At 45.0% G+C, this 22798-nt stretch overlaps 1 long non-coding RNA gene across 1 annotated transcript in view; it reads right to left on the bottom strand.

Moving 5' to 3' along the window:
* The window catches only part of LOC135058143 (uncharacterized), a 46588-nt gene extending 24567 nt beyond the window's left edge, over window positions 1–22021 (bottom strand). The window contains exons 1-2 of the long non-coding RNA XR_010244635.1: window positions 21898–22021; window positions 3894–4152 (exon numbers count right to left, since the gene is read on the bottom strand). This is a non-coding gene — a long non-coding RNA (uncharacterized LOC135058143). The remainder of the gene's footprint in view (window positions 1–3893; window positions 4153–21897) is intronic.
* Window positions 22022–22798: the final 777 nt, after the last annotated feature.

The following is a 22798-nucleotide window of genomic DNA, read 5'->3' as shown; positions in this document are numbered from 1 at the left end:
TTGCGGGTTTTGGATTCTATGGAAGGTCCCTGGTGATTGCACCATTTTCACTCCAGATATAGAGCTTGTTTAGTGCTGCTGTTTATGTCCTGTATCCATCTGGGGGTGCTTTGTTATCCATCCAGGCAGAGCAGGCCCTAACCAATATGATGCCCTGGGCAAGATTTTGGCTGGTGCCCCCTAGCACCACCGCTAGTTCCGAATATGACCCTGCACTCCTTTCCCAGCACCATCACCTCTCACCCATAGCAGTCCTTATGTCGTTGTTCCTACCCCTATATTTTAAATAGGAACAATGCACACATTCGGCACGCAGCCCAAAAAGGGGTGTGTTTTTGCTGGCAAGAGGCATGGCCACACAATAGTACCCCCAATTCAAATTATGCCACACAATACTGCAACTTTATTCACATTTTATCATGCAATACTGTCCCTAATTCATGTTACATCACACAGTAGTACCACTTTACCTTATAAACATTACTCCTCACAGTAGTGCTCCTTATTCACATTACATCACACTAAATTGCTCCTTATTCATATTACAACACACCATATTGCTCTTTATTCACATTAGATCACACAGTAGTGCCCTCTCTATAAGTAACTCCACACAGTAGAGCACCTTATACACATAATGCCACACATTAGTAATGCTTTTCTACACATAATACCACACAATAATGCCCCTTATGTTAGGCGCGGCGGCTGGCCGGTGCCATGACCGTTGCCATTACTGTATTCACTGACCACAAGAATCTACAGTATATTGAATCAGCTAAATGGCTAAATGCTCGGCAGGCATGTTGGGCGCTGTTTTTTACTCGATTCAAGTTCATCATCACCTTCAGGCCCGGTTCTAAGAATACCAAAGCCGATGCCCTGTCACGTTGTTTTCTTCCTGCTCACAATAACTACCCGGCCACAACCCCCATTGTCTCATCATCCGTCATCCGGGCTGGCCTCACACAGGATTTATTCACACAGCTGTTCCAGCTTCAGCAGCAGGCTCCCAGTGTTACTCCTGCTGGTCGTCTCTTCGTCCCTGAGTTCTTGAGAGGCACTGTCCTTGCTGAGTTTCATGATAGTAAGGTTTCTGGTCATCCGGGTATTGCTAAAACCTTGGAGTTAATCTCTTGCTCGGTGTGGTGGCCTAATCTCTCCAAGGACGTTAGGAAATTTGTCCTTTCCTGTCAGGTGTGTGCTCAGCACAAGATATCTCGATCGTTGCCGGTCGGGCAACTCATGCCTCTTGCTATTCCTCTCAGGCCGTGGTCACACATTTCCATGGATTTTGTGGTGGATCTTCCTCTTTCATCCGGATTCCGGATCATTTGGGTAGTGGTAGACCGTTTTAGTAAAATGGCCCACTTCATTGCTCTTCCCCGATTACCCTCCGCTCAAGTTTTGGCAGTTCTGTTTCTCCACCATGTCTTCAGACTTCATGGTTTACCCGTGGATATTGTCTCTGACCGGGGACTACAATTCATTGCCCGTTTCTGGAAACGTTTTTGTGCCTCATTAAACATGAAACTCTCTTTGACATCTGGATACCATCCACAGTCTAATGGACAGACTGAACGTGTTAATCAGTCATTAAAACAATATCTATTATATCTTTTTATTCTGCCAAACTTCAGAATGATTGGTCAGATTTTCTTCCTCTGGCCGAATTTGCCTATAATAACTCTTGCCACTCTTCCACCAAGGAATCTCCATACTTTTCGGTCCTGGGCTTTCATCCTAGAGCCAATTCCTTTACTCCTCATTGTCCTGCCTCTTTGTTGACCTTAACTTCCCGTCTCAGAGTTATTTGGAGAAAGGTACACCTTGCCCTTAAGAAGGCAGCTTTCCGAGAGAATTTTTTTTCTGATAGGTTCCGACGCCCGTGCACATTTAAGGTGGGGGATAAGGTATGGTTGTCAACCCGCAACATCAAGCTCTGACAACCCTCGGCTAGATTCGGACCCAGATTTATTGGACCATTTCTTATTGTCAAGAAAGTCAATCCAATGGCTTTTCGGCTAAGGTTGCCTAAATAACTTAAGATTGGCAACACTTTCCACTGTTCTCTTTTGAAGCAATATATTTTTTCCAGGAGATTCCCTCAGAAGACTTCCCAGGGTAGACCTCCGGTGGATGTTCAGGGTCAACAAGAGTTCCTTGTGGAGAAGGTCTTAAATTCTACGTTCTCTCGTGGTCGGCTCTATTTTTGGTTCATTGGAAAGGGTATGGCCCAGAGGAAAGGTCTTGGGTCCTGGACAAGGATTAACATGCCCCTAAACTTAAGAGATTATACTTTCAGGATTTTCCTCAGAAACCCGGATCATGGGGTTCTTTAACCCCTCCTCAAGGGGGGGGTACTGTTAGGTGCGGCAATGCCAGGACACCGTGCGCGCTGAGCCGCCGGGTCCCTGGCAACGCTGGGACGCCGTGCGCGCTGAGCCGCCGGGTCCCTGGCAACGCTGGGATGCCGTGCGCTCGGAGCCGCCAGGTCCATGGCAACGGGGACTCCACAGGCGGACCGCGTTCCCCGTTGCCATGTTAGGATTACCTTTACCTGCCTTACCCTGGTCGTGCAGCAGGGCAGCTGCACGACATCACTAATTAGATTCTCCACAACCATTGGAGGGCTCCCTTTTATATGCTGTCTCAGTGCATTACACAGACGCCGGTGATAGCTTCCTGTTTGCTGTTCCTCCTCTGGAGAATATTCCCTGTCCGGTGTTTCGTACTCCAGTCATCTTGCTCCAGTGGTCCTGACTCCTGGTATCGGAAGCCAATCCTTGTACTTCTCCCTACCTTCGTGTCGGTGGTCACCTGCGTTTGAGATCTGAAGACTCCGGTTCGCTTTTGGGTATTCCCGGTGTTGTGAGTAGCGGCCTTCTGCCGTGCCTTGCAGCCTTGGCAGCGGAATTCCTTTTATTTCTGGTTTCTTTGTATTTTCGCGGAGGTGTTCCGCTTTAACTATCCTTCCTGGTATACGGCGGTGCCGTGTAGGGTTTGGATGGTGTACTTTGGTTTCCTTTTCCTTTGGCGGCCGTGCCGCACATACTTTTATTTTGTAGTTCAGTAGTAGCCCCTAGCTCTATCTTGTGTTTAGTTAGAGGTCCCCTTGTTATCATCCCGTCTCCGTTTATGCCTTGTCTCATACTAAGACCGGGGGACATCGGAGTTGGGCAGATCTAATCTGTTCACGCGGCTGCCGTTGGCCCAAGAACACATAGTCTCGCAGGCATAGACGGACCACATGGGTGAAACAACGGAGTTAGGTTGCTAGGGGTTATTGTTACACTTTGCCATTATTTCAGCGTCATGTTCTTGTGCTCTGGACTGCCACTCAATACCTTTTTTTTATTCTGAGCACTAAGAACGTAACACCTTACACATAGGACACACATTATTAATGCCCTTATACACATAATGTCCCTTACACATATGCCGCACATTATTAATGCCCTTATACACATAATGTCCCTTACACATACAGTATGCCGCACATTATTAATGCCCTGATACACATGACACACATAATGCCCCTTACACATTCACTGCACATTATTAATTAATTTATACACATGACATGCATAATGCCCCTTATGCCGAACACTATTGCACAACCAGCCCACTCTCACACAGCACTCACACGGCCACTAACACTGTGCTCTCTGCCTCTGCTTGGATACAGATGTGTCCTCATTAATATTGCCTCAATGCGCCATTCAGCAGGAGATGCCTGGTGTGACTCACATGGAAGCACTGCTAAAGTCGGGCACCTTTTTTATGAAAATGCATCTTATTTGCATTGCTATGTGGCTAAGATACACAAGCAGCTTCTGCTGATTAAAATGATATGTGGCGTGCCTATATACTGTGTTTGACTGTGGCTTTACCTGCATACAAAATGCTACACACCAGGGGTGCTGCTGCATTGTCCATCAAGGGGCTGCTGTGTCCGACAAGGGTCTGCTGTGTCCATCCAGGTGTGCTCTGTCCATCTAGGGGTGCTCTGTCTGTTCATCAAGGGGCTGCTGTGTATTCCAGGGATGCTTTGTCCATCTAGGGGTACTCTGTCCGTCCATCAAGGACTTGCTGTGTCCTCCAGGGGTGCACTGTTCATCCAGGGGTGCTCTGTCCTTCCATCCAGGGGCTCTGCCCCAGTGTAAAAAAATAAAAGCTAAAATTATAATTTTAAAAACTATACATTTTTTTGTGCTGTACCCAAGTGTACTATACTATTATTTTACATATACAAGTACTGTGACACTGCCAGTCAAACTGCAGTGTAATATTCATACAAGTATTGTGATGCTGCAGGTCAGACCACAGTGTAATATATTTATACAAGTATTGCGATGCTGCAGGTTTTACCCCAATTTCATCCAAGTATTGTGACACTGTAGGTTGTACTGCAGTGTAATATGCATACACTTATTGTGGAACTGTAGATGGTAACCCAATACCATCAAAGCATTGTGATACAGAAGGTGAAACCGGAGTGTGATATTAATATACATATTGTGACACTGTAGGTGGTACCACAGAGTAATATTCAAACACATATTGGATCACTGTAGATGGTACCCCAATTTCATCCAAGTATTGTGACACTGTAGGTGGTACCGTAGTGTAATATTCATTCATGTATTGTGACACTGTAGGTGGTACCCCAATTTCATCCAGGCATTCTGACACTGTAGGTGGTACCATAGTGTAATATGCAAACACGTATAGTGACACTGTAGATGGTACCCCAATTTCATCCAAGCATTGCAACACTGTAGGTGGTACTGCAGTGTAATATTCATACATGTATTGTGACACTGTAGGTGGTACCCCAATTTCATAAAAGTATTGTGACACTGTAGGTGGTACCGCAGTATAATTTTCATGCATGTATTGTGACACTGTAGGTTGTACCCCAATATAATCCGAATATTGTGACACTGTAGGTGACAATGCAGTGTAATTTTTATGTGAGTTTTGTGACACTGTAGGTGGTACCACAGTGTAATATTCATACATGTATTGTGATACTGCAAGTGGTACCCCAATTTCATATAAGTATTGTGACACTGTAGGTGGTACCACAGTGTAATATTCATACACATATTGTGACACCTGTAGGTGGTACCACAGTGGAATATTCATACACGTATTGTGACGCTGTAGATGGTACCCCAATTTCATCCAAGTATTGTGACACTGTAGGTGGTACCGGAGTGTAATATTCATATACATATTTGACACTGTAGGTGATACCACAGTGTAATATCCATACAAGTATTGGGACACTGTAGGTGGTACTGCAGTGTAATATTCATTCACATATTGTGACACTGTAGGTGGTAACAAACTGTAATATTCATATACATATTGTGACACTGTAGGTGGTACAGCAGTGTATTATTCATGCATGTATTGTGACACTGTAGATGGTATCCCAATTTCATACAATCATTGTGACACTGTAGGTGGTACTGCAGTGTCATTTTCATGCTTGTATTGTTTCACTGTACTGTAGGTTATACCCCAGTTTCATCCAAGTATTGTGACACTGTAGGTGGTACTACAGTGGAATATTCATACATGTATTGTGACACTGTATGTGGTACCCCAATTTCATACAAGTATTGTGACACTGTAGGTGGTACTGCAGTATAATTTTCATGCATGTATTGTGACACTGTGCTGTAGGTGGTACCCCAATTTCATCCAAGTATTGTGACACTGTAGGTGGTACCACAGTGTAATATTCATACATGTATTGCAATACTGCAGGTGCTACTCCAATTTCATACAAGTATTGTGATACTGTAGGTGGTACCCCAATTTCATCCAAGTATTGTGACACTGTAGATGGTACCACAGTGTAATATTCATACACATATTGTGACACTGTAGGTGGTACCCCAATTTCATCCAAGTATTGTGACACTGTACGTTATACCACAGTGTAGTATTCATACACATTTTCTGACACTGTAGGTGGTACCCAAATTTCATCTAAGTATTTTGACACTGTAGGTGGTACTGCAGTGTAATATTCATATTGTATATTGCTGACTGTCTTCTTGTGTAGACAACAAACATCTTCATACTGCAGCTTATTAAACTGCCACCCTGTCATTCTATTATCTAGATGTGCCATGTTGGAAGTTTAAGTGCCACATGTTTGTGCCGCTCACTGCTGTCACTTAGCTTAGTCATCCAGCAACCTATGTCTAACATTTTAACCTAAACTGGGTGAAAACAATATTGTGAGCTGTGAATGACTGGAATAAGAGGAAATTAATGCTTTTGAGGTTATTAATACTGTAGGAACAAATAAAGGCCATCATTTTGTGATTTTAGCTGTTTTTATGATTTTTTGGGGGAAAAAACTACAAATACAATGCAAAATCCTGCAAGGGCAGTTTTGCCAAAACAAAATACAGTTGCAAAACACAAAGAAGATACAGATGCAAAACCAAAACCTATGACAGGGGCGGCGCACATCCCTACTTAGAACCAGAGGCATCACTCACCTCTTTTGCACCCGATACAAGCGCGGGCACAAAATGGATGTGGCTTCACGGGAGGGGGCGTGACTAAGCAGGTGATCCACTGGAGGGGCGTGACTTCGCAGAGGGGGTGTGGCTAAGTGCCCTGACCTGCGTTTTCATCACTCCGGGGGTGCGGGAGTTGCGGGCTGCCACCGGAGACTAGCGTGTCTCTGTTGCCTGCCTCTACACGGTGACAGAAGCCGGATTGCTGCACGTAATATTACAGTGCTGCACTTGGCTCCTGTCACTGAGCAGCAGCCAGCACTTTGGTGTCACCCCTCGGCGGGGTTAGGGCTATTTGAAGCAAATGAACCGGAAATGATGTCCGAAATGTACATGCTGTTTATGCTTCACCAATAAAAGATATTTTCCCCAATGTAACGACAATATTGATAGTGAACGGGTGCACCGTGGTTGGGGTTACCACTTTGTTACAACGAGCTCAGCTGGAAAGAATAAACTGACCAAACAAGTTTATTTCTTTAAAAAAAAAATATAAAAATAAATCCACAAAAAAAAAAAAAATTCTGGTCTCGACAGGATTCGAACACGGGATGCACACATTGCAGGTGGACACTGTAACCGTTATACCACTGCTGACCACAATATGAGTAGGCAGTGGCACTCCAGGTAAATGTATGATGTGTTATGTGTTCTACTCTTAGTGAACGCGCGGCACCGTGCTTAACATGGAGCATTCGCCACCTAGCGGTGAAACTGTGTATTACATGGCATGGGACACAACGCACGCCATAACGTTATTACAACTCGCGATTCAGGACCCTAAATAGCGCGCTATGAGCAACGGTGTATGAGGATACATCTGTATATATATATATTAGTGATGTGCACCGGACATTTTTCGGGTTTTGTGTTTAGGTTTTGGATTCAGTTCCGCGGCCGTGTTTTGGATTCGGACGCTTTTTGGCAAAACCTCCCTGAAATTTTTTTGTCGGATTCGGGTGGGTTTTGAATTTGGGTGTTTTTTTACAAAAAACCCTCAAAAACAGCGTAAATCATAGAATTTGGGGGTCATTTTGATCCCATAGTATTATTAACCTCAATAACCATAATTTCCACTCATTTCCAGTCTATTCTGAACACCTCACAATATTATTTTTAGTCCTAAAATTTGCACCGAGGTCGCTGGATGACTAAGCTAAGCGACCCAAGTGGCCGACACAAACACCTGGCCCATCTAGGAGTGGCACTGCAGTGTCAGACAGGATGGCACTTCAAAAAATATTCCCCAAAATAGCACATGATGCAAAGAAAAAAAGAGGTGCACCAAGGTCGCTGTGTGACTAAGCTAAGCAACCCAAGTGGCCGACACAAACACCTGGCCCATCTAGGAGTGGCACTGCAGTGTCAGACAGGATGGCAGATTTAAAAAATAGTCCCCAAACAGCACATGATGCAAAGAAAAAAAGAGGTGCAATGAGGTAGCTGTGTGACTAAGCTAAGCGACCCAAGTGGCCGACACAAACACCTGGCCCATCTAGGAGTGGCACTGCAGTGTCACACAGGATGGCACTTAAAAAAATAGTACCCAAACAGCACATGATGCAAAGAAAAAAAGAGGTGCAATGAGGTAGCTGTGTGGCTAAGCTAAGCGACCCAAGTGGCCGACACAAACACCTGGCCCATCTAGGAGTGGCACTGCAGTGTCAGACAGGGTGGCACTTCAAAAAATAGTCCCCAAACAGCACATGATGCAAAGAAAAAAAGAGGTGCAATGAGGTAGCTGTGTGGCTAAGCTAAGCGACCCAAGTGGCCGACACAAACACCTGGCCCATCTAGGAGTGGCACTGCAGTTTTCTAACGAGAGGATGAGTGCTTCCATCCTCATGTGAATCTGAAACACTAGCCATGAACATAGGCCAGGGCCTCAGCCGTTCCTTGCCACTACGTGTCGTAAATGGCATATTGGCAAGTTTACGCTACTCATCAGACGCTTTTAATTTAGATTTTTGGGTCATTTTACTGAACTTTTTTTGGGGGGCATTTTACATGCTCTCTACTGTGACATTGGGAATCGGCCTTGGCAGACGACGTTGATGGCATTTCAACGTCTCGGCCATGACTAGTGGCAGCAGCTTCAGCATGAGGTGGAAGTGGATCTTGATCTTTCCCTATTTTACCCTCCACATTCTCAATTTTTTAATGTGTGGAATTATATGCCAGTAATATATCAATTAGAGATGAGCGGGTTCGGTTTCTCTGAATCCGAACCCGCCAGAACTTCATGTTTTTTTTCACGGGTCCGAGCGACTCGGATCTTCCCGCCTTGCTCGGTTAACCCGAGCGCGCCCGAACGTCATCATGACGCTGTCGGATTCTCGCGAGGCTCGGATTCTATCGCGGGACTCGGATTCTATATAAGGAGCCGCGCGTCGCCGCCATTTTCACACGTGCATTGAGATTGATAGGGAGAGGACGTGGCTGGCGTCCTCTCCATTTAGATTATAAGAGACTGAGAGAGATTTACTGGAGCTGACTAGGAGGAGTACTGTTACTGTAGAAGTGTAGAGACTGAGTGGAGAGAGTTTACTAGTGAGGACAGTGCAGTTTACTTTATAATCCGTTCTCTGCCTGAAAAAAGCGATACACAGCACACAGTGACTTAGTCACATACCATATCTGTGTGCACTGCTCAGGCTCAGGCCAGTGTGCTGCATCATCTATTATCTATATATAATATTATATATATCTGTCTGACTGCTCAGCTCACACAGCTTATAATTGTGGGGGAGACTGGGGAGCACTACTGCAGTGCCAGTTATAGGTTATAGCAGGAGCCAGGAGTACATAATATATTATATAGTGAGTGACCACCAGACACACAGTGCAGTTTATTTAATATATCCGTTCTCTGCCTGAAAAAAGCGATACACACAGTGACTCAGTCAGTCACATACCATATCTGTGTGCACTGCTCAGGCTCAGGCCAGTGTGCTGCTGCATCATCTATATATATTATATATCTGTCTGACTGCTCAGCTCACACAGCATATAATTGTGGGGGAGACTGGGGAGCACTACTGCAGTGCCAGTTATAGGTTATAGCAGGAGCCAGGAGTACATAATATTATATTAAAATTAAACAGTGCACACTTTTGCTGCAGGAGTGCCACTGCCAGTGTGACTAGTGACCAGTGACCTGACCACCAGTATATATAATATTAGTAGTATACTATCTCTTTATCAACCAGTCTATATTAGCAGCAGACACAGTACAGTGCGGTAGTTCACGGCTGTGGCTACCTCTGTGTCGGCACTCGGCAGCCCGTCCATAATTGTATATACCACCTAACCGTGGTTTTTTTTTCTTTCTTTATAGTCATACTAGTTACGAGTATACTATCTCTTTATCAACCAGTCTATATTAGCAGCAGACACAGTACAGTGCGGTAGTTCACGGCTGTGGCTACCTCTGTGTCGGCACTCGGCAGCCCGTCCATAATTGTATATACCACCTAACCGTGGTTTTTTTTTCTTTCTTTATACATACATACTAGTTACGAGTATACTATCTCTTTATCAACCAGTCTATATTAGCAGCAGACACAGTACAGTGCGGTAGTTCACGGCTGTGGCTACCTCTGTGTCGGCACTCGGCAGCCCGTCCATAATTGTATATACCACCTAACCGTGGTTTTTTTTTCTTTCTTTATACATACATACTAGTTACGAGTATACTATCTCTTTATCAACCAGTCTATATATTAGCAGCAGACACAGTACAGTGCGGTAGTTCACGGCTGTGGCTACCTCTGTGTCGGCACTCGGCAGCCCGTCCATAATTGTATATACCACCTAACCGTGGTTTTTTTTTCTTTCTTTATACATACTTACTAGTTACGAGTATACTATCTCTTTATCAACCAGTCTATATTAGCAGCAGACACAGTACAGTGCGGTAGTTCACGGCTGTGGCTACCTCTGTGTCGGCACTCGGCAGCCCGTCCATAATTGTATATACCACCTAACCGTGGTTTTTTTTTCTTTCTTTATACATACATACTAGTTACGAGTATACTATCTCTTTATCAACCAGTCTATATATTAGCAGCAGACACAGTACAGTGCGGTAGTTCACGGCTGTGGCTACCTCTGTGTCGGCACTCGGCAGCCCGTCCATAATTGTATATACCACCTAACCGTGGTTTTTTTTTCTTTCTTTACACATACATACTAGTTACGAGTATGCTATCTCTTTATCAACCAGTCTATATTAGCAGCAGACACAGTACAGTGCGGTAGTTCACGGCTGTGGCTACCTCTGTGTCGGCACTCGGCAGCCCGTCCATAATTGTATATACCACCTAACCGTGGTTTTTTTTTCTTTCTTTATACATACATACTAGTTACGAGTATACTATCTCTTTATCAACCAGTCTATATATTAGCAGCAGACACAGTACAGTGCGGTAGTTCACGGCTGTGGCTACCTCTGTGTCGGCACTCGGCAGCCCGTCCATAATTGTATATACCACCTAACCGTGGTTTTTTTTTCTTTCTTTATACATACATACTAGTTACGAGTATACTATCTCTTTATCAACCAGTCTATATATTAGCAGCAGACACAGTACAGTGCGGTAGTTCACGGCTGTGGCTACCTCTGTGTCGGCACTCGGCAGCCCGTCCATAATTGTATATACCACCTAACCGTGGTTTTTTTTTCTTTCTTTATACATACATACTAGTTACGAGTATACTATCTCTTTATCAACCAGTCTATAAATTAGCAGCAGACACAGTACAGTGCGGTAGTTCACGGCTGTGGCTACCTCTGTGTCGGCACTCGGCAGCCCGTCCATAATTGTATATACCACCTAACCGTGGTTTTTTTTTCTTTCTTTATACATACATACTAGTTACGAGTATACTATCTCTTTATCAACCAGTCTATATATTAGCAGCAGACACAGTACAGTGCGGTAGTTCACGGCTGTGGCTACCTCTGTGTCGGCACTCGGCAGCCCGTCCATAATTGTATATACCACCTAACCGTGGTTTTTTTTTCTTTCTTTATACATACATACTAGTTACGAGTATACTATCTCTTTATCAACCAGTCTATATATTAGCAGCAGACACAGTACAGTGCGGTAGTTCACGGCTGTGGCTACCTCTGTGTCGGCACTCGGCAGCCCGTCCATAATTGTATATACCACCTAACCGTGGTTTTTTTTTCTTTCTTTATACATACATACTAGTTACGAGTATACTATCTCTTTATCAACCAGTCTATATATTAGCAGCAGACACAGTACAGTGCGGTAGTTCACGGCTGTGGCTACCTCTGTGTCGGCACTCGGCAGCCCGTCCATAATTGTATACTAGTATCCAATCCATCCATCTCCATTGTTTACCTGAGGTGCCTTTTAGTTGTGCCTATTAAAATATGGAGAACAAAAATGTTGAGGTTCCAAAATTAGGGAAAGATCAAGATCCACTTCCACCTCGTGCTGAAGCTGCTGCCACTAGTCATGGCCGAGACGATGAAATGCCAGCAACGTCGTCTGCCAAGGCCGATGCCCAATGTCATAGTACAGAGCATGTCAAATCCAAAACACCAAATATCAGTAAAAAAAGGACTCCAAAACCTAAAATAAAATTGTCGGAGGAGAAGCGTAAACTTGCCAATATGCCATTTACCACACGGAGTGGCAAGGAACGGCTGAGGCCCTGGCCTATGTTCATGGCTAGTGGTTCAGCTTCACATGAGGATGGAAGCACTCAGCCTCTCGCTAGAAAAATGAAAAGACTCAAGCTGGCAAAAGCAGCACAGCAAAGAACTGTGCATTCTTCGAAATCCCAAATCCACAAGGAGAGTCCAATTGTGTCGGTTGCGATGCCTGACCTTCCCAACACTGGACGTGAAGAGCATGCGCCTTCCACCATTTGCACGCCCCCTGCAAGTGCTGGAAGGAGCACCCGCAGTCCAGTTCCTGATAGTCAGATTGAAGATGTCAGTGTTGAAGTACACCAGGATGAGGAGGATATGGGTGTTGCTGGCGCTGGGGAGGAAATTGACCAGGAGGATTCTGATGGTGAGGTGGTTTGTTTAAGTCAGGCACCCGGGGAGACACCTGTTGTCCGTGGGAGGAATATGGCCGTTGACATGCCAGGTGAAAATACCAAAAAAATCAGCTCTTCGGTGTGGAGGTATTTCACCAGAAATGCGGACAACAGTTGTCAAGCCGTGTGTTCCCTTTGTCAAGCTGTAATAAGTAGGGGTAAGGACGTTAACCACCTCGGAACATCCTCCCTTATACGTCACCTGCAGCGCATTCATAATAAGTCAGTGACAAGTTCAAAAACTTTGGGTGACAGCGGAAGCAGTCCACTGACCAGTAAATCCCTTCCTCTTGTAACCAAGCTCACGCAAACCACCCCACCAACTCCCTCAGTGTCAATTTCCTCCTTCCCCAGGAATGCCAATAGTCCTGCAGGCCATGTCACTGGCAATTCTGACGAGTCCTCTCCTGCCTGGGATTCCTCCGATGCATCCTTGCGTGTAACGCCTACTGCTGCTGGCGCTGCTGTTGTTGCCGCTGGGAGTCGATGGTCATCCCAGAGGGGAAGTCGTAAGCCCACTTGTACTACTTCCAGTAAGCAATTGACTGTTCAACAGTCCTTTGCGAGGAAGATGAAATATCACAGCAGTCATCCTACTGCAAAGCGGATAACTGAGGCCTTGACAACTATGTTGGTGTTAGACGTGCGTCCGGTATCCGCCGTTAGTTCACAGGGAACTAGACAATTTATTGAGGCAGTGTGCCCCCGTTACCAAATACCATCTAGGTTCCACTTCTCTAGGCAGGCGATACCGAGAATGTACACGGACGTCAGAAAAAGACTCACCAGTGTCCTAAAAAATGCAGTTGTACCCAATGTCCACTTAACCACGGACATGTGGACAAGTGGAGCAGGGCAGGGTCAGGACTATATGACTGTGACAGCCCACTGGGTAGATGTATGGACTCCCGCCGCAAGAACAGCAGCGGCGGCACCAGTAGCAGCATCTCGCAAACGCCAACTCTTTCCTAGGCAGGCTACGCTTTGTATCACCGCTTTCCAGAATACGCACACAGCTGAAAACCTCTTACGGCAACTGAGGAAGATCATCGCGGAATGGCTTACCCCAATTGGACTCTCCTGTGGATTTGTGGCATCGGACAACGCCAGCAATATTGTGTGTGTATTAAATATGGGCAAATTCCAGCACGTCCCATGTTTTGCACATACCTTGAATTTGGTGGTGCAGAATTTTTTAAAAAACGACAGGGGCGTGCAAGAGATGCTGTCGGTGGCCAGAAAAATTGCGGGACACTTTCGGCGTACAGGCACCACGTACAGAAGACTGGAGCACCACCAAAAACTACTGAACCTGCCCTGCCATCATCTGAAGCAAGAAGTGGTAACGAGGTGGAATTCAACCCTCTATATGCTTCAGAGGTTGGAGGAGCAGCAAAAGGCCATTCAAGCCTATACAATTGAGCACGATATAGGAGGTGGAATGCACCTGTCTCAAGTGCAGTGGAGAATGATTTCAACGTTGTGCAAGGTTCTGATGCCCTTTGAACTTGCCACACGTGAAGTCAGTTCAGACACTGCCAGCCTGAGTCAGGTCATTCCCCTCATCAGGCTTTTGCAGAAGAAGCTGGAGGCATTGAAGAAGGAGCTAAAAGGGAGCGATTCCGCTAGGCATGTGGGACTTGTGGATGCAGCCCTTAATTCGCTTAACAAGGATTCACGGGTGGTCAATCTGTTGAAATCAGAGCACTACATTTTGGCCACCGTGCTCGATCCTAGATTTAAAGCCTACCTTGGATCTCTCTTTCCGGCAGACACAAGTCTGCTGGGGTTGAAAGACCTGCTGGTGACAAAATTGTCAAGTCAAGCGGAACGCGACCTGTCAACATCTCCTCCTTCACATTCTCCCGCAACTGGGGGTGCGAGGAAAAGGCTCAGAATTCCGAGCCCACCCGCTGGCGGTGATGCAGGGCAGTCTGGAGCGACTGCTGATGCTGACATCTGGTCCGGACTGAAGGACCTGACAACGATTACGGACATGTCGTCTACTGTCACTGCATATGATTCTCTCAACATTGATAGAATGGTGGAGGATTATATGAGTGACCGCATCCAAGTAGGCACGTCACACAGTCCGTACTTATACTGGCAGGAAAAAGAGGCAATTTGGAGGCCCTTGCACAAACTGGCTTTATTCTACCTAAGTTGCCCTCCCACAAGTGTGTACTCCGAAAGAGTGTTTAGTGCCGCCGCTCACCTTGTCAGCAATCGGCGTACGAGGTTACATCCAGAAAATGTGGAGAAGATGATGTTCATTAAAATGAATTATAATCAATTCCTCCGCGGAGACATTGACCAGCAGCAATTGCCTCCACAAAGTACACAGGGAGCTGAGATGGTGGATTCCAGTGGGGACGAATTGATAATCTGTGAGGAGGGGGATGTACACGGTGATATATCGGAGGGTGAAGATGAGGTGGACATCTTGCCTCTGTAGAGCCAGTTTGTGCAAGGAGAGATTAATTGCTTCTTTTTTGGGGGGGGTCCAAACCAACCCGTCATATCAGTCACAGTCGTGTGGCAGACCCTGTCACTGAAATGATGGGTTGGTTAAAGTGTGCATGTCCTGTTTTGTTTATACAACATAAGGGTGGGTGGGAGGGCCCAAGGACAATTCCATCTTGCACCTCTTTTTTCTTTTCTTTTTCTTTGCATCATGTGCTGATTGGGGAGGGTTTTTTGGAAGGGACATCCTGCGTGACACTGCAGTGCCACTCCTAGATGGGCCCGGTGTTTGTGTCGGCCACTAGGGTCGCTAATCTTACTCACACAGTCAGCTACCTCATTGCGCCTCTTTTTTTCTTTGCGTCATGTGCTGTTTGGGGAGGGTTTTTTGGAAGGGACATCCTGCGTGACACTGCAGTGCCACTCCTAGATGGGCCCGGTGTTTGTGTCGGCCACTAGGGTCGCTAATCTTACACACACAGCTACCTCATTGCGCCTCTTTTTTTCTTTGCGTCATGTGCTGTTTGGGGAGGGTTTTTTGGAAGGGACATCCTGCGTGACACTGCAGTGCCACTCCTAGATGGGCCCGGTGTTTGTGTCGGCCACTAGGGTCGCTAATCTTACTCACACAGCTACCTCATTGCGCCTCTTTTTTTCTTTGCGTCATGTGCTGTTTGGGGAGGGTTTTTTGGAAGGGCCATCCTGCGTGACACTGCAGTGACACTCCTAGATGGGCCCGGTGTTTGTGTCGGCCACTAGGGTCGCTAATCTTACTCACACAGCTACCTCATTGCGCCTCTTTTTTTCTTTGCGTCATGTGCTGTTTGGGGAGGGTTTTTTGGAAGGGACATCCTGCGTGACACTGCAGTGCCACTCCTAGATGGGCCCGGTGTTTGTGTCGGCCACTAGGGTCGCTTATCTTACTCACACAGCGACCTCGGTGCAAATTTTAGGACTAAAAATAATATTGTGAGGTGTGAGGTATTCAGAATAGACTGAAAATGAGTGTAAATTATGGTTTTTGAGGTTAATAATACTTTGGGATCAAAATGACCCCCAAATTCTATGATTTAAGCTGTTTTTTAGTGTTTTTTGAAAAAAACACCCGAATCCAAAACACACCCGAATCCGACAAAAAAAATTCGGTGAGGTTTTGCCAAAACGCGTTCGAACCCAAAACACGGCCGCGGAACCGAACCCAAAACCAAAACACAAAACCCGAAAAATTTCAGGCGCTCATCTCTAATATCAATAGCAATGGCCTACTGTACCGTACTGCTATATATTATATACTGGTGGTCAGCAAAATTATGCACTGTCCTCCTACTATATATACTGCGCAAAACTTAAATGCACCACAGGTATGGATGGATAGTATACTTGATGACACAGAGGTAGGTTTAGCAGTGGACTACTGTACCGTGCTGCTATATATTATATGGGATCCGGTCTGAAGATCGACAGTGTCTAGGTCGACAATGTTTAGGTCGACCACTATAGGTCGACAGTCACTAGGTCGACATGGATGGAAGGTCGACAGGGTTTCTAGGTCGACATGTGCTAGGTCGACAGGTCTAAAGGTCGACATGAGTTTTTCACTTTTTTTTTCTTTTTTTTGAATTTTTTCATACTTAACGATCCACGTGGACTACGATTGGAACTGTAAAGTGTGCCGAGCAAAGCGGTAGCGGAGCGAAGGCACCATGCCCGAAGCATGGCGAGCGAAGCGAGCCACGCGAGGGGACGCGGTGCACTAATTTGGGATCCCGGTCACTCTACGAAGAAAATGAAAAAAAAAAAAAAAATCCTCATGTCGACCTTTAGACCTGTCGACCTAGCACATGTCGACCTAGAAACCCTGTCGACCTTCCATCCATGTCGACCTAGTGACTGTCAACCTATAGTGGTCGACCTAAACATTGTCGACCTAGACACTGTCGATTTGATGAACCACACCCATATTATATACTGGTGGTCAGCAAAATTATGCACTGTCCTCCTACTATATATACTGCGCACAACAACTAAAATGCACCACAGGTATGGATGGATAGCATACTTGACGACACAGAGGTAGGTAGAGCAGTGGACTACTGTACCGTACTGATATAATACTGGTGGTCACTGGTTAGCAAAATTCTGCACTGTCCTCCTACTATATACTACAATGCAGCACAGATATGGAGTGTTTTTCAGGCAGAGAACGTATAATACTGGTGGTCACTGGTCAGCAAAACTCTGCATTGTCCTCCTACTGTATAATACTGGTGGTCCCCAGTCCCCACAATAGAGCACACTGAGCACAGATATTTGCAGCACACTGAGCACAGATATGGAGCGTTTTTTCAGGCAGAGAAAGTAGATATTTTCAGCACACTGAGCACAGATATTTGCAAGCACACTGAGCACAGATATTTGCAGCACACTGAGCACAGATATTTGCAGCACACTGAGCACAACTGAGAGAACGCTGCACACGTCCTCTCCCTATCATCTCCAATGCACGAGTGAAAATGGCGGCGACGCGCGGCTCCTTATATAGAATACGAATTTCGCGAGAATCCGACAGCGGGATGATGACGTTCGGGCGCGCTCGGGTTAACCAAGCAAGGTGGGAAGATTCGAGTCCGCCTCGGAACCGTGCTTAATGGGTGAAGTTCGGGGGGGGGGGGGGTTCGGATTCCGAGGAACCGGACCCGCTCATCACTAATATATATATACATATATATGATAAAAACGCAATTCCCAAGTGCGCTAAGTAAAATTTATTTATGATGGTTCTTCCAATAATACCCACGTAGATATGGATTGTAAACTGGAGAATACTTATATCTGGGGACCTGTAACAGACAACCCCTCACCAAATCACCCAAACAAGAGGCCCAAGGCCAATCAGTAAAATATTTGTTTAATATTTGAACAAAATAGATGTTACAAATAGTTCATCTTATAATAATTACATATAAAATTATATAAAATAGTGCCAATAAGATATGTCCAGTATGTTCGATATACAATGATAACTCTAGATACTCCCTCACCATTTGCAAGGTATGAGCTCAAGAGGGAGTATCTTCACAAACTGGGTTGATAGCTTTTGACTGACAGAACCAACGGGTTTTGTCTAAATGACTTAATCAGGGGTAACAATAAAAATCAGGCTTATTTGACATTGGTAGGTTTGTATACAAAGGATCACAACCTTAGAGATAGATTAAATTAATCTCTTATGTGGCTCCTTATAAGAGTTTTTAATTGTAGTTCCTCTTAGGGATGCTGACAACCATATGCCGGTGGTTTATCAAACTACCTGAATATAATATTCAATTCTTGTAACCAAAACTGTTCTTAATTCAGTTTCTGGCACAAATGATTCAAAAAAGTATATATATATATATATATATATATATATATATATATATACACATACAGTATATTCAGTATATATATTTATATTAGAGATGTGCAGCAGGCACTTTTCGGGTTTTGTGTTTTGGTTTTGGATCTGGATCCCCACTCATGTTTTGGATCTGGATTGGTTTTTCCAAAACCACCATTTCAGGTTTTGGTTTCAGATCTGGATGCTTTTTAAAAAAAACATAAAAACACCTAAAATCACAGAATTTGGGGGTAATTTTGATCCTACGGTATTATTAACCTCAATAACATTCATTTCCACTCATTTCCAGCACCGAAGTCACTGGATGACTTTAGCTAAGTGACACAAGTGGGCGGCACAAACACCTGGCCCATATAGGAGTGGCACTGCAGTAGCAGACAGGATGGCAGTTATAAAAACTAGGCACCAAAGAGCACATAATGCAAAGAAGAAAAAGAGGTGCAAGATGGAATTGTCCTTGGGCCCTCCCACCCACCCTGATGTTGTATAAACAGGACATGCACACTTTAACAAACCAATCATTGGTGTGCCCCACTTCTGGGGTGGTGATTGCTGTGGTTTTCTTTTTGTGTATATGATGGGGTTAATCTATGGTTAACTCTTATTAACCGTGGCCACTAGATTTCTCATGCACTCCTATGTGGACTCTATTATCCTGAACCTGTCTCAGATGTTCCTTAGCTATCTATTAGCCAGTGTAAGGTGACTAGTGTACCTTTAAAAGCCATAAAGTGTGTGGCAGGTGCACATTAAATCTAGCAGGCAGATGATGTGTCAAACAGTAGTCAGGTTTTAAAACTCTGGTATAGTGTAGGACCTGCATGACGGTGGGGTATGTTGGGGAGCGGTTTGCAGGCTTCCGTGCATTGGCCAATCCACTAACTAAATCCGCTTTAATTATTTATTGAAGTGTTGAGGATAAGTGAGCTTACTTGGGTGAGTGCTGGGTTCTCTGTTTGTATGTATTTGAGTGATGTGGTCATGGGCTACATGCACCCCATCCTATGAGTGGTAAGTGCAGTTGTGTACCCTGCTTCTGGGGTGGCGAGTGCTGTGTTACATGCACCCCACCCTATGATTGGTAAGTGCATTGGTGTGCCACGCTTCTGGGGTGGTGAGTGCTGTGGTTGTCTTTTTGTGCAAAAATGCAGCCTAGCAATCAGGTCTGAGGGGGTAATTCAGTCTGGAAAAACACAGGCATATCCATGTGTTTGCAGGGAGGGTTCCTGACGTCAATTCCAGTCCCGGACAGGCTGATGTGATCGCAGCAGCTGAGTAAGTCCTGGGCTGTGCAGAGACTGCACAAGATCTGTTTGTACAGCTCTGCTACACATGCGTTTGCACACTTGCACAGCTAAAATACATTTCCCCCGTAGGCGGCAACTATCTGATCGCAGCAGTGCAAAAATCGCTTGCTAGCGATCAGGTCTGAATTAGGCCCTGAATTACCTCCATGGGATCAGTACGAAATCCCGCTGGACGGGATCCCGGCGGTCGAAATACCGACACTGGAATCCCAACCAGCACAATCCCGACAGGAGTGGCGAGCGAAACGCAGCCCCTTGCGGGCACGGTGCCTAACTACGCTTGGCACACTATTTAATTCTCCCTCTATGGGTGTCATGGACACCCACGGAGGGAGAATATGTTGGGATTGTGCCGGTCGGGATTCCGGTGTAGGTATTTCGACCGCCGGGATTCCGTCCGGCGGGATCTTGACGTATCCCACTCCCATTGTGCATTGTTCTACATCAGTGATTTGTATCAAGTTTGAATTAGTAATATTCTCTAGCAATCGATGATCCTATGCTCCTCCCAACTTTCTTACCTTAACATACAGTATTAACATGTCCCATCAGTTTATTAACATCACTCTGGACTTTTTTTTTATACATCATGCTTTTTATATATCATGCTTGTCACTAAGGGGGACATTTACTAAGCAGTGATAAAAGCATAGAAGTGAGCCAGTGGAGAAGTTGCCCATGGCAACCATTTAGCACTGAAGTAACATCTATAATTTGCATACTATAAAATGATACAGAGCTGCTGATTGGTTGATGGGGCAGTTTCTCCACTGGCTCACTTCTCTGCTGTTATCACTGTTTAGTAAATGTTCCCCTATGTGTTTTGGGTGGGCAATCAGTGGAGCGGGATGCGGGCGGAGTGGTCTCCATGGTTACCACCACAGCCAGCACCATGACGTCTCCAGCAGGGGACCGGGGGAAGTCACGTAGTCGGACCTCTGGCTATACAGTTGTGTTTATGTTCCCTTCGTGATCTAAACCAGGAAGTGACAGCATGAGAGGGCAGTACATAACTTACGCCCTTACAGCACCTAAATGTTTTATCCATTCTACGTTCGTATGAGGTTATTTAGTTTTATCTATACACCACTGTACCCTCACGGGCTCGCTTCACTCACCGTGCTTAGGGCTCGGTGCTTCGCTCGCCACAGGTTACTATTCCAAATAGTTTGTGACATGGACCCAGGGCATACTTGCCTACTTTTGAAAAAGCATTTCAGGGAGATATGAAAGTAACACCTATCAGCGCGCACGTGTACTGCTACATCTGGGAGGCGTGTCACAAAAATGACTTATATCCAAATGTAAATGAGCACCAAAGTTAGTAAGTCTACTAGTTGAAGAAAAGACACTTTTATATTTTGCAGAATTTGTTTGTGTATTGTGCTTTACAAGAGGTTCCAAATACTGTAAGTGGCCACAAGAAACTTTTTTAAAAATGCATGTAGCCATAGGGATCATTTTGTCTTATAACCAATGCAGGGAAATGGCACTAATGTTCCCGTTTGAATGTACAGTATGTATCTGTGATTTATCTTTCCCCCCAAGAATGTAACAGCTGCACAATGGGGTTAAGGTGCAATCACGGAGTTTGCTAGACTATTCAGGGAGTCAGGGAGATTGCTTCTATTTCAGGAAGTCTCCTGCAGAATGAGGGAGCATAGGCAAGTATGACCCAGGGGCTTCTGAAAAGGTCCTCTCCACGAACGGTAACTAGACGCTACCCTGGCGCTACGCAGTTTGAGGGATTTCTTCTCTTCCATTTAAGGTAAGTTATGTATTACTTTGTTCATTCACCTTGACAAAGGGGCGATCCAGCCCTAAAACATTGGATATAGATGTGAATACACTGATTTGAATTTAAGACTCTGAGTGCCGGTGTGTGTGTGTGTGTGTGTGTGTGTGTGTGTGTGTGTGTGTGTGTGTGTGTGTGTGTGTGTGTGATGGGTAGATAGATAGATAGATAGATAGATAGATATTTAGGCAGCAGTACTCACAGGATAGGCAGCAGCACTAACTTCCTCATGTCAGTCAACGTTTCAATTTATTAGATACATTTTCGTCAGGACATAAACCATAGAAACACAGTTCTTACCTTATAAAGATGAAAATACCACCACCAGGACCATCTCTACTCGCTGCTCCCACACCCTCGGCGTCCAGTGATATCACGGACCCGCGCCGTGCGCCTCCCGGTGCCGTTGCTACGGAAACCTGCTTTGTGATGCAGCGCTGTAACTAAACACCAAGAAAGTGCTCTAATACAAGTGACATGCTTCAAAAAGGCCACAAGATGGCAGCAAATTAGTAGTAAAGAATAAACAATTCACCTGTTATATATGTATAGTGCACATTATAATAGCGCTAGAATACTTAGTTTATCTTGCCTGGAGAGCGATACAATATTAAAGCATTACCATGAAAAAATGCTACAAATTAATTTAAATTTAAACTGGTCCACATTATACTGATAAATACGAATTAATGAAATTACACTATAACACATATTATAAGGAATATTCTCATAAGGATCAGAGACATTATTATTATGTCCCATATTCCTAAAAAGAATCCCAGAATATTAGACTCATTTTTCCCAGAAGGGCCACTGTACTCCAACTGGAGTAGTCGAGTACCCCGATCACCCCCTCTAATGTTAGGGGGGACGTGGTCCATGATCTTATGCCTCATGGCCGCCAATGAATGTTTTCCTTTCCTGAAGTGACAGGCCACCGGTTGCTCTTGAGATATACCATCCAATGATGCTCGAATGGCTTGGCGATGGAGATCCATTCTCACTCTGAATTGTCAGACGATTTTGCCCACGTATAATAAGTCACAAGGGCACTTAATGTAGTAGATGACATATGAACTAAAGCAAGATAAAACATGTTTTATCTTAATTTTTGAGCCTGAGTGTGGTTGCGTAAAGGTGGAACCGCACCCTGGTTGTCTGGTCAAAAAATTTGATGGTCGTAGGGTGTCCAATACTGATA

This window comes from Pseudophryne corroboree, chromosome 3 (assembly GCF_028390025.1).
Source record: "Pseudophryne corroboree isolate aPseCor3 chromosome 3, aPseCor3.hap2, whole genome shotgun sequence".
In the NCBI taxonomy this organism is placed as follows: Eukaryota; Metazoa; Chordata; class Amphibia; order Anura; family Myobatrachidae; genus Pseudophryne; species Pseudophryne corroboree.
This window is presented reverse-complemented; position numbering and strand designations above follow the sequence as displayed.